Source organism: Saccostrea echinata, unplaced genomic scaffold (genome assembly GCF_033153115.1).
Source record: "Saccostrea echinata isolate AGI-Se365-2 ecotype Australia unplaced genomic scaffold, CSIRO_AGI_Sech_v1 ptg000005l, whole genome shotgun sequence".
NCBI classification, from domain to species: domain Eukaryota; kingdom Metazoa; phylum Mollusca; class Bivalvia; order Ostreida; family Ostreidae; genus Saccostrea; species Saccostrea echinata.
The window spans coordinates 1,680,022-1,697,784 of NW_026889754.1; the positions used below are offsets into that span (position 1 = coordinate 1,680,022).

General features: G+C 32.0%; 1 long non-coding RNA gene across 1 annotated transcript; it reads left to right on the forward strand.

Moving 5' to 3' along the window:
* Positions 1-5,758: 5,758 nt before the first annotated feature.
* LOC133179967 (uncharacterized) lies at positions 5,759-12,283 on the forward strand. The gene is made up of 3 exons (XR_009720218.1): positions 5,759-5,814; positions 8,599-8,694; positions 12,272-12,283. It is a non-coding gene; the product is annotated as an uncharacterized LOC133179967 (long non-coding RNA).
* Positions 12,284-17,763: the final 5,480 nt, after the last annotated feature.

Sequence of the window (17,763 nt, forward strand, 5' to 3'; positions counted from 1 at the left end):
ATTTGTTGTTTTTTTGTTTTTGTTTTTGTTTTCTAAATATAATTAGACAGAAAATTTGTGAAATGTAGTGAGTTACTGTATACGCTGTACAACAATTTAAGGACATTAAGTTGATACACTGCTTGTTAAGCAATATTCGATAAAAAAAAAATTTCAAACAAAAACTCAGGACTTCTGCCCGCATGTGGTAACAAAACTTCTTCTTTTTTTTTAAATTGAAATGATACACATTTTTTCAGTCACAGCAAGGAAAATTTTTAAATAAGTAAGCAGGTTGATAAATTATAAACAAATGGATGAATTATAATTCACATGCATTTAAAATGAAAGGAACAGATCCAGGATGACCAGTGGTTGGATTGTGTGTGTGTGTGGGGGGGGGGGGGGGTGGGGGGGGTTAAAAGTTAAATGACAGAAACATGCAATACTTGTAGTTAACATGAGTTTAATAGCATACGAGGGTTGTCTATGTTTAAAATCTTCCTACATTTTAGGTGTGCAGTGGGGATGCCTTCCCACCACCAACCCCATAACCTCCAAATACATCATTTGGTTAGGTTTGAAATATTATTGAAATAATTCCTCAATTTATTTTTGCACCTTGAACTTCTCCTTACGTACATGTATTCATGTATGAGCAGGGTCAATTGCAAAACAAACAGCGATCATGAGCTCCACATGCCTGGAAAGGGAAACTTAACTGTTATCAAATCTAGTTAATCATGAGAAAAATTGCGTCCTAGAATAACGATTTTCGTTTGATTTTGTAAAATTAAATGGTTTTAGAAGTACATGTATACACTGCGTATTAATAGATATCGGGTATTTTATTGTCATTTCAACAAATTTTATCTGAACTTTGAATGAAATCAATATGTCATTTTTTAAAATTAATATTAAATAGATTTTTCTAAGAAATAAATCATAAATAATTATATATATGTTGTCGTTATGAATCAATGACATGCAGATTAATTAATAGATTTTTTTCGGCTGGGGGGGGGGGTGTAAAAATTAATTGAAAGTTTTATATATACAGTCAGTTAAATGCGACTGGTTCATAATATTCGTTGACTGGCTGAGTTTTTAAATGACAAATTTTTACGATGTGGCACACATTTAGGTACATGTAAATATTGTTATGTGATGGTGTGTGTAGAACACCCCCCCCCCCCATTTCTCGCGGCTTCTTTATCGTATGAAATTCTAATGTTATTGTTTTCAAATGTTATTGTATATGAAGTTTTACAATATAAAAATTCCATTCAGGCCCCATGCCAGAGACTTGGATATGCTTATCCTTGTAAAGCTTTACAGATAAACTGTAAAGTAGTTAGGTCCCGGTAATATAAAATGACCCTGGCCCTCTTCCCCGGTCTCCTGCACTGCCACAAAAAAAAACAACTTGCAAACATATTCTTAGTCTTTTGTGCAGTATATTTTTAGCATTTAATTTAATTTGTACAATGCATATTTAAATACAATTTGATCTTAAAAAGATTTATTTCAATAAATCCAAATAACAAAAATCAGCCCGTTTACATAATTCAACGGCAAGTTAAGCAATATCATACTTAACCGATAACTGAGATTATTATTTCAATAAGAAAACGAGTTTTTGATTGATAATAGAACTGTAATGACATACAATGCTGAGATTCTATGAATGATAAGCATTATATATATTTGACTTGTAAGTGACTTAAAACTGCAGATAAAGCTAAAGCCTTTGAACTTTTTTATGCACAACACGTACGAGTACCAAGGGATAGAGATTTCTTTTCATAATACGATATTGTTGTGTTTTGAAAATTCGCCCTTTCATTAAAGTTTCACATTTCACATTGTATTAATAAACTGGATTTAATGTAACCTCTCTCTCTCTCTCTCTCTCTTTCTCTCTCCCTCTCTCACACACACATCAGGTATACATACATGTAAACTTTTTTTTAAGCTAGAACAATTTCATTTCATTCGGTAGTTTTTGTTTGTTTTCAAGTACTTATATCGGAAGTGGCAACAACAAAAATAAGACGAAAATTTTTTTTAAATTTCATTTTATTTTATTTAAATTCATGATCATTATTACTGGAAAAAAAAATAAAATTCAAGTTATTTTTAAAAATAATTTCATGTTGAAATAGATGCACATGTAACAAATTTAAAAAATAAATGAAAGTCTGTTCAATGTAGCATCTTTTCTTATTCTATATTTTTTTTTCCTCTTTCACTTTGACAGCAGCTAGTTCCATGAGCTTTCAAAAATACTTTTAAAGAAAATATAAATATAATACTTACAATTAAAACGTTTTTTAACTGATGATAAGTAAGATTTTTAAAAATATTTTTTATACTACGGGAGCAAATTTGTATGAGTATGTTGATTTTGAATGGTGTTAAAAAAAAAAAAGAAAGTCCCTCTCTGGTACCTCTCTAGTATATCGCTTGTCAGAGTTACCTCTCTTGTTTTTATTTATAGTTCTTAAAAATAATATCACGTCTATCATTCGTTGCTAGATTTGTGAAAACTTAAAAGAATACTTTTCTTTTCTGTTGGAGGAAGTGTGATCAGTTTCAATTTTTTAGCAATTAAAACATTTTACATCAAAAATTTATGCACGATGTACCAATGCTTCAATGTTTACATGATCGATGTGTTGAGAATGGTGGGGCGGATCTTATACAGGAAAACGATTTCCTCTGCAATATTTTGATAATATACACGTGTCTAACAAATAACTTCAATTTGTCTATATATCAAAATCGCATTCGTTCATCCACATTCAATTATCCAGAAAATCACCTTGTCTGAAGCTTCTATACATGTATAATACACAGCCCAGATATCAGAGACGTATATAAAGCTACAATATAACATGTAGTAAAGAAACGGGTCTCGAATAAAAATCTAAATATTTTAATTAATATCAGTGGACTAGAAGATCAAGACGTGAATTAAAGATATAAATAAAAATAAATAATTATTTCAATGTTGAGAACAACGACAAAAGTGAGCTAGACGTGTCAAAACGTAAAACACGTGGATAAAAAAATCTGCGTCGACGCTCACCGTCTGCAACGTCATATCTTTTTGACGTTATTTCTCTGTTTTAACAAAATTGCCATAAGGCCCTTTTGTCATGGGCGCAATCATATGTAATGTACCGAAGCTAAACAGGAAGGAAGTAATAAAAAAAAACAACAACAAGATTTTACAATAAAAAAAGAAAGAAAAAAAACATTGATAATCTTGATTGCAGAAAATTTAAATTTGTAAATATGACTGGAAAAATAATACTGTGATAAAATAATACCAGTGATAAAAATAACATGTAATAAACTTTGATCACTTCAAGTCCCGAGACTAAGCGAACCACTTGTTAACTTACTCCCTCTCATATAAATGCATTTTTTTTAAAAATATACTTAAAAGTAATACACTTAGGTCAGTTAGCAATAGTTTACTGATGTACATGTAAACATTCTACTCTGATTGAAATTAATTTTGCAACATGAAATGTTGGTATTACAATTCATATATATATATATATATATATATATATATATATATATATATATATATATATATATATATATATATATATATATATATATATGACATATGGCTTTAGGAGACCAAGGAGGATATATTTTCTGGCTTAGGGAGACCACTGGATTAAGGCGACCTTTTTCGGTCTCCCTATTATTTTGACCTCATCAGTATTGCAAATGTCTTTTTATAGATAAATAAACAGTCTGCCATTAAATATTATTAATCTTTAACTCTGTTATTTAACATTCAAAAGTTGTCTAATTTCTATCATCTTCCCTAAAAAAGAAAAGAATTTATAACCTACGTATAATTTCAAAGGATAATTTTTCTGCATTTTGGAGACCATGAAAAACATGCAATTAAACAAAAAATCTAGCATATATATTTTTTCCGCTTTTGATTTGTTCAAATGAGTGTTTCTTTAACTTAGTTTTCCATGTTTTATGTTAAAAACCTAAAAAGGAAAAATATTGTAAATTTATGAACCATGTTTTGAATTCTTAGCAAGTGCTTTCCGTCATTTGTTCCGAATGCCATCGGAATGCCCCTTCAGTTTTCAGAAAATGACCTCTGAACACCATGGATGTTGAGAAATTTGGGTAAGTAACTAAAATGATACAGTAATAAGTTGTAATTAAGAATACACAAGACAAACATTCGTTTGGGTTTTTTGTTGTTTTTTTTTTTTTTGCCTAGTAATTTAGCTTTCAAGAGAAAAAGTATGATTTTAAATAATCGTTAGACTATAGTTCGGTATATAAAATCCTGAAGGAAATTCGAAATAAAGTTAAATGATAGGCCCCTATATTTTTTAAATTCTTTTATGCAAGTCCACAAACAAATTAAATATTTAAAGATTAGGCCGAACGTTGAAAAAAATAGTCTCGCAAGTTGACGCAGCTATTTCGAGCTTAAAAATTTAAATTAAACTTTCTGTAAACATCATGCAGGACATGTTCATCATGATATAGTATAAATGAAACAGACCCTGTAAGAAAAAAATAGCTGTAATTTAATAATTGTTTATTAATATAATGTGGTCCTCTGCTAAAAGAATATATATGCTGTAAAAAAAAATCTGAATCAGGGTGAAGCAGATTTGATACAATACATGGCTGAAGGAAAGGGGGGGGGGCAGGCCCCCTGTAATTTTGCTGAAATTTAGGTATACTATAGAAAACATTGCTCCTTTATGCTTGGGCCCCCTCAATAATAACCTCTGATGATCTATTTTTCTTTTGCTTTTGGGCCCCCTCAATAATAACCTCTGATAATGTATTTTTCTTTTGCTTATTAAAATTTTTTTTGGTTTGTAGCCTCCCCCAACCTGAAACTGAAAAATGTTGTTTGGTTGTGCTCACCCCCCCCCCTCCAACTAAATTACGTACGGGCCTATTCTCCATCCCTGAGGTTTTCTTTCACCAAAGAAAGATGAATTGGTAACAGTTCAGATATATTTAGCAATATTTACGGAAGGGAATATTCTCGTTTAATTATGAAGATGTGACAGTAACTCAGTCAAAGCCACAGTGAGTGTAACATTTATTTAATATTATTGTTAATGTTTACAAATAGTGAAATACTGATACTGTGAAATTTTAATGGATATATAGAAAATATAAAAGTACAAACATTTATTGTAAATCACATACATGAAAAGCTTCTTTTTTTAAGCAATTGGAAATTCTTCATTTTTTCATGAAATTATTTTATTTCGTATGTATGATAATTTATTTCGTATTTTAATTCTGTCAACAAATCATTGTCGCAGCCTAGTTCCCTTCATTATTTTCAGCAGTTCAGTGACAGAGATAAAATAATCATTTGAGGTTTATATCCCCCCCCCTCCCCACCAAATGAAACTGAAAAATGTTTGGTTTTGGTCCCCTTCAACTGAAATTGATTCTTACTTACCATGCTTACAGGCTTAACTATGAAGATGTGACAGGGAGTGTAATAACAATAATTTTTCAGACGGATACATATTAAGCTGATATACGTATAAAATTTTAATGGATAGATAGAAATTAATAAACAATTACAACCATTTATTATAAACTACATAAAGATAATTTTTCAAGCAATTTGAAATTCTTCATTTTTTATGATAATATTTTATTTCGTATATATGTTTATAGGTTTATTCGTATCAACAAATCTGTGTACGAGTTAATAACGCAGCCTGGTTCCCTGCATTTTCAGCGAACCACAGAGAACCAGAATAAGATTGTAGGGAAACAAGCCTTGTTACAAGGTTTGAGGTTTGTTTATTTTATATTTTAATTTACACTTTTAAAAATTATTATTATTATGCAAAAATCTGTGTGCAGATGAATATTTACATTTTAATGTTATAAGTCGTTTTGTGGTTCATATTTGCGGTGACTGTCCCACGTGTGTTTACCTGTTTACATTCACCTACTGACCTAGAGTCTTCAAAATATACCTTCTGTAATCATGACTGTTGTAATCTTGTTTTTATGTTAGTTTACCATATGTAACTTGACTGTTGTATAGATTTATAGCGATCACTGCAAGCTTTTAATATTTAGGTGAAGAGAAATTTCAGACTATCAATCACAGGCACTTGTTTCATATACGGTGCACCCCTACTTATTTTTACCACAAGGTATCTAACTCAATTTCAGGCACCCCCGCTTCAAGCTCGTATTTTGTTCATGTATCATTATCAATCATTAACCTACTTTAAAATGACATCGTTCGCTTCAAGAGACTTTTTTCTTGTCAAATAAATCGTTTCAGACATCTCTGGTCGAGTCTCTTTATTGTAAAGCACTCATTTATTCCACGAAAATTACCTCGATACATTTTAAGACTTTAGATTGGATACAACTTCCAGTTGGGGGTAGAATAAAACCAGAGACTTCAGAGTATTCCATTCCGAGGTCTCTGGTTTTATCCTTCATTTATAACCCCAACCGCATTTTTGTATCGAAAATTACCTTGATACATTTTAAGACTTTAGATGGGATACAAATTTCATTTTTTTCACAGGTCACGAGGTTTCAACTTAAAAAATAAAAATTCTCACTGTTAAGATATGTTGGAAATTTTAGCTTGATGTGTTGATAATTTGCCAAATTATTATGTAATAAAGGGGACTTTATATGATCACCCGGCGCTGTCGCTTTAGTTCAGTCTTCACAACAATTCTTTTTCAGCACATGCCCTTCGGGCATGTAGACCTATCATTTTTACCCAGCCCATTCAAATTTGTACATGTCCTACTCAAAATTCTTACATTTACCAGTATTGTGCAACAAAAAAAACCCATTAGGTATAAAGGTTTTATATTAATTTTTTCAGCGTCGTAAACCAACCATGGCCTGTGATTGCCATTTTCTAAAGCGTTTTTGTTCATAAATAACTTTTGAGTTGCATGCTGGTCATTTGTTGGCCGGTTTAGCTGAACTGAATTTCAGAAATGGGATCATGACTGTAGTGCCACAGTATGTGGCATGGATGAACATCTCGTAATTTAGCAAGCAACTTCGAGAAAACAAATAGGTTAAACTAAACACTTCAATGATTAGATTGACAATCATTTGACAGGTCGTATCGAGAATGTAGACAGGCAATCCATCGACATTACATATAGCAACGTTTAAGCGAATAATGGGGGTAGGACAGAGTAAATGGCAAGTAAAGATCGTACAATGAAAGAAGATTCACATATGCCCTCTTCGGACATGTAATTTGGCAATTTTTACAAGCCCGGCTGCAAATTTAACAGGTCCCTGGCATTGGACTCCCGGGTTATTTGGAAGACTGTTAGTTTAGTTTCATGAGGTCCGACAACATTGATTCTCAATGTCTGCTCCCTCTACCCCATACACTTATCTTGATAAAATTACATAAATTATATTATTAATTATATAAATTGATATAAATTATATAAACCGGTCTTGTTTATATAATTTTACAATGTCATAAACAGCTGCTTAAGTGCATATAATATTGTACTAAATGGATTTATATATAGGATTAGGGAAAGATCCTCACTTGATTATGGCAGCATATTTAGCCCGTAGGAGTTTATTATCTACCACACATGATCAATGTCACTTTTGGATGTGAATGACTTTTGACACCCTAACTTCAGTTCAAATCAACGTTAACTTTATGTGACGTCTCTCTGAATCTTTTTTGGCATGTAACTTGGGTAAAAACAATTAAGTATTCTTGATGCATTTGATTTCTCTTAGCCCGTTTAAACATATCCAAGGTCTATACCAGTTTTTGCAGGGGCGAAACTATGTAGAAGTTGGAGAAACCCATCCCCTTTTTGACGTATTTGGTTTTCGAGGGGTGAAAATTTTCAATATTACACTCAACTACATGCAATATTTATTATATTATACTGAATGTTTTATACAAATACAAATAATAGTGAACCTTGAGCGCATAAATCTGTGCAGTCACTATTTTTTGGAATATCACCCGTCGTCAAGCAATGTTGACTGTTGTGACATTGGGCGTGGCTTCATTATTCAGCGGATAATAGTGCTTTTTAACAAATGTTTCTTGACGAATCAGATTAATTCATCTAATATACCTGAAAGTACAATATTAATTAATTGTCATCATTTTCCTATATTAGCATTTTTACTGGTAATGGTTTTGAAATGATAGGAACATGCACTGTTCAAAAAGTCTTAAAATTTTGTTTTGGCTCAATTTCTTTGTTAAATTACTGTGTTGAACTAAGGCAGGTCAATTAAAGTAACATGATCCTATAGATTCCATGTACATTTAGTACTGTAAAGTAGACAAATTTATTGTTCTCACAAGTAGTTCTCAAACATTGATTTAAGTTGGTCTCCTGAAGGATGTAATAATGCAATTGGTCTGCTTAAGGTATAGTGTATAATATAGACATGCATATTTTATTTTGAATTTGTATTATGTCAATCATTAGAAATATATGGATCTTAATTAAAAAACATTGTTTTCATTAGAATTTAAGATATGTATAATAGGCATATATTCTTCATGCTTTTCCATAGTTAAGTCCTTTTTTACAGGGTCTCTGCTAGTATCATGTGGACCCCAGTGTAACAAATCTATGGAAAGAGAGAAAATCTCAGCTCAAGGGTCAACATGTCTTTATTCCAAGAAAGGTAAATTGATAATTTTTTCTGCTAAAATACTCTTTTATAAAATTATAATATCAATGCAAAAGAGTGAACAAACAATGTACCTAACAACATTTTGAAAATGAAAGTGCAATAACAGTTAATAATTATGATCAATCGAATGAATGTTAATAATCCAATCAAAGTCCTTGTTGTATATCATTTTTGCTAGGGCTGTGTATTGAGCAAAAAAAAAAAAAAAAGAAAGACTTTTTTAATGCGATATGCAATATATTGAATTCTTTAACAATTCTATCAAAAAAGTCTTATAAATCATTATGCATGAATTTTATAAAAATAATAATTGTTTTTTTCTCATTTTTAATTTTTTGTCTCACCGTCTTTAAAAATTACACTTCAAATTCAAACTTTTCTTGACTGTAAAATCAACATGTTAAGTAAAGTTGTCTATGTATTTTTATGATTTTGTAATAATCATTTAAGATGTGCTACCTCCTTAATGATTATATCATTTTTGATCAGTTTTAATTCAAAACAATTACCGGTAAATATAATCTTTGGTGATTGAAATTCCCAAGTTTTTCACAGAATTACATAAAAAAAACTGCCTGCCCAAAATGTATTGGAATTAAGTTATTTTTAGCTCACCTGAGCCAAAGGCTCAAGTGAGCTTTTCTGATCAAAATTTGTCCGTTGTCTGTCGTCGTTGTCGTAAACTTTTCACATTTTCATCTTCTTCTCAAGAACCACTGGGCCAATTTCAACCAAACTTGTCAAAAAGCATCCTTGGGTAAAGGGGATTCAAGTTTGTTCAAATGAAGGGCCACACCCTCTTTCAAGGGGAGATAATTAAGAATTAGTGAAAATTTAGTGGTATCTTTTAAAAATCTTCTTCTCAAGAACCACTGGGCTGTAAAAGTTGAAACTTAGGTGAGACCTTCATTACATAGTGTAGATTCAAGTTTGTTCAAATTATGACCCCCTGGGGTAGGGTGGAGCCACAATGGGGGATCAAAGTTTTACATAGGAATATATAGGAATAAATCTTTAAAAATCTTCTTCTCAAGAACAACAAAGCCACGATTAGTCATATTGATATGGAATCATCCTCAGGTAGTGTAGATTCAAGTTTGTTCAAATCATGACCCCTTGGGGTAGGGTGGGGCCACAAGGGGCGATCAAAGTTTTACATAGGAATATACAGAAAAAAAAATTGAAAAATCTTCTTCTCAAGAACAGCAAAGCCTTGTTAAGTCATATTGATATGGAAGCATTCTCAGATAGTGTAGATTTAACTTTGTTCAAATCATGACCCCACAGGGTTAGGGTGGTGCCACAATTGAGGATCAAAAACTTCAAAAATCTTCTTCTCAAGAACAGCAAAGTCATGTTTTGTCATACTGATATGGAAGCTTCCTCAGGTAGTGTAGATTCAAGTTTTTTTCAAATCATGACCCCTGGGGGGTAGGGTGGGGCCACAATGGGGGATCATAGTTTTACATAAGAATATATAGGGAAAAAAAACTTGAAAAATCTTCTTCTCAGGAACAGCAAAGCCATGTTTTGTCATATTGATATGGAAGCTTCCTCAGGTAGTGTAGATTCAAGTTTGTTCAAATCATTACCCCTGGGGGTAGGGTGGGACCACAATGGGGGATCATAGTTTTCCATAGGAATACATAGGAAAAAACTTCAAAAATCTTCTTCTCAAGAACAGCAAAGTCATGTTTTGTCATACTGATATGGAAGCATCTTCAGGTAGTGTAGATTCAAGTTTGTTCAAATCATAAACCCCAGGGGTAGGGTGGGGCCACAATGTGGGATCAAATTTTTACCTAGGAATATATAGGAAAAAATCTTTTCATCAACAGAAAAGCCATGTTTAGTCATATTGATATGGAAGCATCCTCAGGTAGTGTAGATTCAAGTTTGTTCAAATGATGGAGGGGGGGGGGGTTAGGGAGGGTCCACAATGGGGGATCAAATTTTTAACAAGGGAATATATAGGAAAAAAATCTTTAAAAATCTTCTGCTCAAGAACAGTAAAGCCATTTGTAATATTGATATGGAAGCATCCTCAGGTAGTTCAAAATCCAAGCCCCCTCCCCTTTAAACTTTTCAATACTGAAGTGATTTGTGCTTTTTCCTAGCCAATGTGCTCAGGTGAGCGTTGTGGCCCATGGGCCTCTTGTTTTTGATACGATATATTCATTAATCTAGATACATATCGATATACAGGTAAACTTCGGTATCTCGAACACCGGTATGTCGAATACCACGGATATCTCGAAGTGAATCAACGGTCCCAGCCGTTTTTATTATATTTATGATTTTAAAAAACCCCGGTATCTCGAACATGGAAATCTCGAATACCTCGCTTATCTTGAAGTAGATTTACGGTCCCAAGTGCTATAAACACATGCGTTATCTCGAAGTCCAACAAATTCTCGCTCCACTGAATTCACACCTTAATACACAATAATCCCATTATGCTAATTTTACGGTCTGTTGAACGTTTCCGTTAGGTCTAGCACAGGCTTCATGGGACCATTGCTGATAATCACACCTTATTAGTCCCAAGCTGTTGTTTTTGGTAGTTAAATTTAATTACGCAGGCCAGGTGATTTGGAGGTGTTAATAAAATGCACTCTCAGAGATACTATGACACGATAATGAAACAGCAGCTTGGGGATGATTACTGTACTAGAAATTTAAATTATCGAAAATACACGCTTATACACATCATTACATATCAAAGTAAACACTGAACACATCAAAGTGATATTGACCTCAAGAAATTAAACAATTAAAGACATTATTTTGAGTATAAAAGTCAGTACCAAAAATCAAATCTTCAGTAAATATCATGTCCGATAAGGCAGTCTAACGAAGGACCCGGTAGCCAACCAGGGGGGATAGTTAGATTATCTGACCGTAGTGGAAAAAGAAAACTTAAAGTTCATACAACCGAAACAAAGTTTGCTTTTGTTTATTCATATTGGCAATTTCAATAAATTATTGTAGAACGATAATTCCTGTTGTTACATTTAGGCATGTGGGTATATGTACATATCCTGTTAAAGTCTTTGTGTATCACATTATATCATGATATACTTCAGACAAATTAGTACACCCGTAGTTTTGAATACAATTCATACATTGATTTCTTTTGCCACAATGGTCTCTTTAATATTGCAATAATGCATTTGTCTTCCTAATGCATGTATAATGCAGGTACTGTATATATTCTATGTCCAGCTTATAGGTGAGTCATAAAAAGATTAGTATTTTGAAACCAGGTTAAAACATCAGAGCATTGATTTGAAATTGTCAATTGATTCTGGCAAAAAGTTGTACCAATTTATAAGCGGGTCAATAGCAAATCCCTCCAAAATAACCTCAAAAAATACAACTGACTTATAGGTGGACCACCTTATAGGCAAGTATATATACGGTATAGTTTTTGTTGAATTTTGCTAACAGCAAAACACTATGAATAATGAATTTTGGAAAAAAAAGATTATTAAGTTTAATGATGCATGTATGTAGTATAGAAATATTGTTCATATGCCTCTACATGGTACAAATATGCATTTTACAGAGTGTACATATGGGTACATACCTCTAATTATTTTTAGAATCGGTAGGGGAAGAAAGTAGTGCAGAAAAAATTACAAGTTCCTTAATTTGTAGACCTGAATAAAAAAAACTGTGATCATGTATTAAACTGAGCCTCATACTTGTTGATAAGGAGTATGTTCCCTTGCAAAAAAGCTTGGCAGATGTAATTTATCAATAAGATCAGCAGAATTATTTTATGTATTATAACACCAGTGAGAAGTCTGGAATTCCCCTACTTTCACTTTCATTTTCAGAGGTTAACGCAGACAGACGCATTTTGCCGGAAAACGAATCTGACATGCCACCTCGAGATTTTAACCAAGGAAAGACAACTTGATGTGCTTTGATTTGAGGGGTCACTCACTGCTGAACGAAAATTAGGGACATTACTATGTGAAGAAACGTTAACATTGCCGCCTATGGGAAAACAATTAGTGGACTGTACCCAATATGTGGAGCCTATTGGTAAGAGAAAATTCTCATAGATCTTTATTTTGTTTTGAACTCGGTGTTTACTATCATTTCCAATTGTTTAGATTTATGAAGGAAGCACATTTTAATTTGTTTATACATATTTTGAAACAAATTGATTTGTTAATAGCCCCCCCCCCCCCCCCTTACCCCCTTAGGAACAGACAGCTTATGCTTATATCTTCCATTGTGTACACATGTACATGTAGCATGTAAATTAAATGTATCGATTTTATACAATTTATTAATCCAGAGCCATTAATAGATATTTAGAAAAAGAACAGTTATTTTAGAAGTACATCCACCACTATTGTTTATTTTCAATACACAAAAATTCACAAATGAGGTCGGAATCAGTATTCAGTGAAGTTCAAGGTCAAAGTGAAAGTAGAGTGGCAGTAAGTTATCGAAACTGCTTAGTGCTACCTAGTGCAGAGTCTTGCAGTATGTAGGTGAAATGCACTTGTCATTTTATGAAAGAGGTAAAGAAAAAAAAAAGGTTTCCATGCCTTATTACAATATTTGTAAATGAAAACTTTTATTTGCATGGAATAGAAATACATGAATGAGGACATAGTATACATGTGCGTTCTTTCAAAGAAGTTGGTCAGGCTACAGTTCTGTGGAAGTTAAGCAGTGTGTGCGTGAACATGCACACTAACATTTTTTATATTTTACATGTATTAACTGCATTACGTGTATTTGTCTAATGTATAATTATTGTCAGTAAACATGCTTTTTACCTGTATTATTAATTTACATGTAATTTAACAATGTTGAGACTAATCAGTGCAAATTCATAATTTTCAACTGATATTAGATTATGGGCATAAAAGGAATGTGGTAGGATTGTGTGTGTTTGGTGTCTGTCTGTGAATGTTTTAGGTGCTTTTGATGCTGATAAATTATTGCACCATTTTTTAAATTGATTTTTTTTTTTAGGTTCATGGTGATACAGGACAACTTCGAGGTTCATGCAGATGGTGTTTAAAGCTATCAGTCAGTAAAAACAAACTCATTTGAACACATCTTGAGTCTTCACATGTAAAATGATGGCAGTACTTTCAATATGTAAGTTGAATTTTCTAAAGCTTCTTTGTGTGTGTGTGTGTGTGGGGGGGGGGGGGGTGGAGGGGAGGGAGGTGGTGTTAAAGCTTAGAAAATGTAGATTTTAAATGAATATTTAAGCTATGAAAGTGACCATCAAACTAATCTGTACATGTATGCTATATATTTTACAGCTAATATAATTTGAAAAGAATTTCAAAACAATATTTAACATTCATAGTGTTGTGTATGATAAAATATTAAGATTAAAAAATATAAGAGTTAAAATTTCTTTAATATTTGTCAGTCAAAACGAGCGACTTGTAAGGAAATTCAAAATTTTCAAAGTTCTCTTTCATTTTTCTACAAATTACAAAATGGTTACCATGGAAACAAAACATTTTCTGTAGACTATTTATTTGATCTGCTCATGCTAGTATTTTTATTATCTTATAGTTATAATGAATATTTTAGTTCTAATTTCATCTTTTAATTAAAAGTACGGGAAAAGTAACACTACATGTGTAATAAGCAATCCATTATTATGATGTCATTATGACATCATAGATGAGTGAACTTGCATTGGCGTAAAAATTGCTTTGAAACAAATGAATGTACACAAGAATATATAGGCTTATAACTTTTTTATTCCTACACCAATTTTCTTGAATGATACATCAATGGACAGGAAATAATCAGTACTTTCTATTTTTTTTACTTTTGGGGTATTTGTAGACTTAATATTTTTGTCTATCATGGAGAAACAATGAATTCAAGGGTGAGGGATGATCAAATTTTGTGTGAAAATGCATTGATTTTTTGAAATAAGAGAAATGGACCCATATGAGTGCTTGATTGTAATTTTGCTTGATGTATTTAAAGTCATGAAAGAGAATAAAAGTGGTAGAAGTACATTAATAGGCTAACCGATGACTTAAAATGTGGGTGCAGTTGTGGCTAGATGGAAGCATTTTTAAAGGATTTTGCATATAGAACTGTGCATGCTGTAAAATCTTTATTAATGATTGAATTTTCCTGAAATTTGGCATAGTGTCACTACATAGACTGTAGTATGACTTATGATGTAAAATGTTGTAAAATCCAGAAAATACTCTTTCATATTGGGTACATACCTCTAATTATTTTTAGAATCGGTAGGGGAAGAAAGTAGTGCAGAAAAAATTACAAGTTCCTTAATTTGTAGACCTGAATAAAAAAAACTGTGATCATGTATTAAACTGAGCCTCATACTTGTTGATAAGGAGTATGTTCCCTTGCAAAAAAGCTTGGCAGATGTAATTTATCAATAAGATCAGCAGAATTATTTTATGTATTATAACACCAGTGAGAAGTCTGGAATTCCCCTACTTTCACTTTCATTTTCAGAGGTTAACGCAGACAGACGCATTTTGCCGGAAAACGAATCTGACATGCCACCTCGAGATTTTAACCAAGGAAAGACAACTTGATGTGCTTTGATTTGAGGGGTCACTCACTGCTGAACGAAAATTAGGGACATTACTATGTGAAGAAACGTTAACATTGCCGCCTATGGGAAAACAATTAGTGGACTGTACCCAATATGTGGAGCCTATTGGTAAGAGAAAATTCTCATAGATCTTTATTTTGTTTTGAACTCGGTGTTTACTATCATTTCCAATTGTTTAGATTTATGAAGGAAGCACATTTTAATTTGTTTATACATATTTTGAAACAAATTGATTTGTTAATAGCCCCCCCCCCCCCTTACCCCCTTAGGAACAGACAGCTTATGCTTATATCTTCCATTGTGTACACATGTACATGTAGCATGTAAATTAAATGTATCGATTTTATACAATTTATTAATCCAGAGCCATTAATAGATATTTAGAAAAAGAACAGTTATTTTAGAAGTACATCCACCACTATTGTTTATTTTCAATACACAAAAATTCACAAATGAGGTCGGAATCAGTATTCAGTGAAGTTCAAGGTCAAAGTGAAAGTAGAGTGGCAGTAAGTTATCGAAACTGCTTAGTGCTACCTAGTGCAGAGTCTTGCAGTATGTAGGTGAAATGCACTTGTCATTTTATGAAAGAGGTAAAGAAAAAAAAAAGGTTTCCATGCCTTATTACAATATTTGTAAATGAAAACTTTTATTTGCATGGAATAGAAATACATGAATGAGGACATAGTATACATGTGCGTTCTTTCAAAGAAGTTGGTCAGGCTACAGTTCTGTGGAAGTTAAGCAGTGTGTGCGTGAACATGCACACTAACATTTTTTATATTTTACATGTATTAACTGCATTACGTGTATTTGTCTAATGTATAATTATTGTCAGTAAACATGCTTTTTACCTGTATTATTAATTTACATGTAATTTAACAATGTTGAGACTAATCAGTGCAAATTCATAATTTTCAACTGATATTAGATTATGGGCATAAAAGGAATGTGGTAGGATTGTGTGTGTTTGGTGTCTGTCTGTGAATGTTTTAGGTGCTTTTGATGCTGATAAATTATTGCACCATTTTTTAAATTGATTTTTTTTTTTAGGTTCATGGTGATACAGGACAACTTCGAGGTTCATGCAGATGGTGTTTAAAGCTATCAGTCAGTAAAAACAAACTCATTTGAACACATCTTGAGTCTTCACATGTAAAATGATGGCAGTACTTTCAATATGTAAGTTGAATTTTCTAAAGCTTCTTTGTGTGTGTGTGTGTGTGGGGGGGGGGGGGTGGAGGGGAGGGAGGTGGTGTTAAAGCTTAGAAAATGTAGATTTTAAATGAATATTTAAGCTATGAAAGTGACCATCAAACTAATCTGTACATGTATGCTATATATTTTACAGCTAATATAATTTGAAAAGAATTTCAAAACAATATTTAACATTCATAGTGTTGTGTATGATAAAATATTAAGATTAAAAAATATAAGAGTTAAAATTTCTTTAATATTTGTCAGTCAAAACGAGCGACTTGTAAGGAAATTCAAAATTTTCAAAGTTCTCTTTCATTTTTCTACAAATTACAAAATGGTTACCATGGAAACAAAACATTTTCTGTAGACTATTTATTTGATCTGCTCATGCTAGTATTTTTATTATCTTATAGTTATAATGAATATTTTAGTTCTAATTTCATCTTTTAATTAAAAGTACGGGAAAAGTAACACTACATGTGTAATAAGCAATCCATTATTATGATGTCATTATGACATCATAGATGAGTGAACTTGCATTGGCGTAAAAATTGCTTTGAAACAAATGAATGTACACAAGAATATATAGGCTTATAACTTTTTTATTCCTACACCAATTTTCTTGAATGATACATCAATGGACAGGAAATAATCAGTACTTTCTATTTTTTTTACTTTTGGGGTATTTGTAGACTTAATATTTTTGTCTATCATGGAGAAACAATGAATTCAAGGGTGAGGGATGATCAAATTTTGTGTGAAAATGCATTGATTTTTTGAAATAAGAGAAATGGACCCATATGAGTGCTTGATTGTAATTTTGCTTGATGTATTTAAAGTCATGAAAGAGAATAAAAGTGGTAGAAGTACATTAATAGGCTAACCGATGACTTAAAATGTGGGTGCAGTTGTGGCTAGATGGAAGCATTTTTAAAGGATTTTGCATATAGAACTGTGCATGCTGTAAAATCTTTATTAATGATTGAATTTTCCTGAAATTTGGCATAGTGTCACTACATAGACTGTAGTATGACTTATGATGTAAAATGTTGTAAAATCCAGAAAATACTCTTTCATATTGGGTACATACCTCTAATTATTTTTAGAATCGGTAGGGGAAGAAAGTAGTGCAGAAAAAATTACAAGTTCCTTAATTTGTAGACCTGAATAAAAAAAACTGTGATCATGTATTAAACTGAGCCTCATACTTGTTGATAAGGAGTATGTTCCCTTGCAAAAAAGCTTGGCAGATGTAATTTATCAAT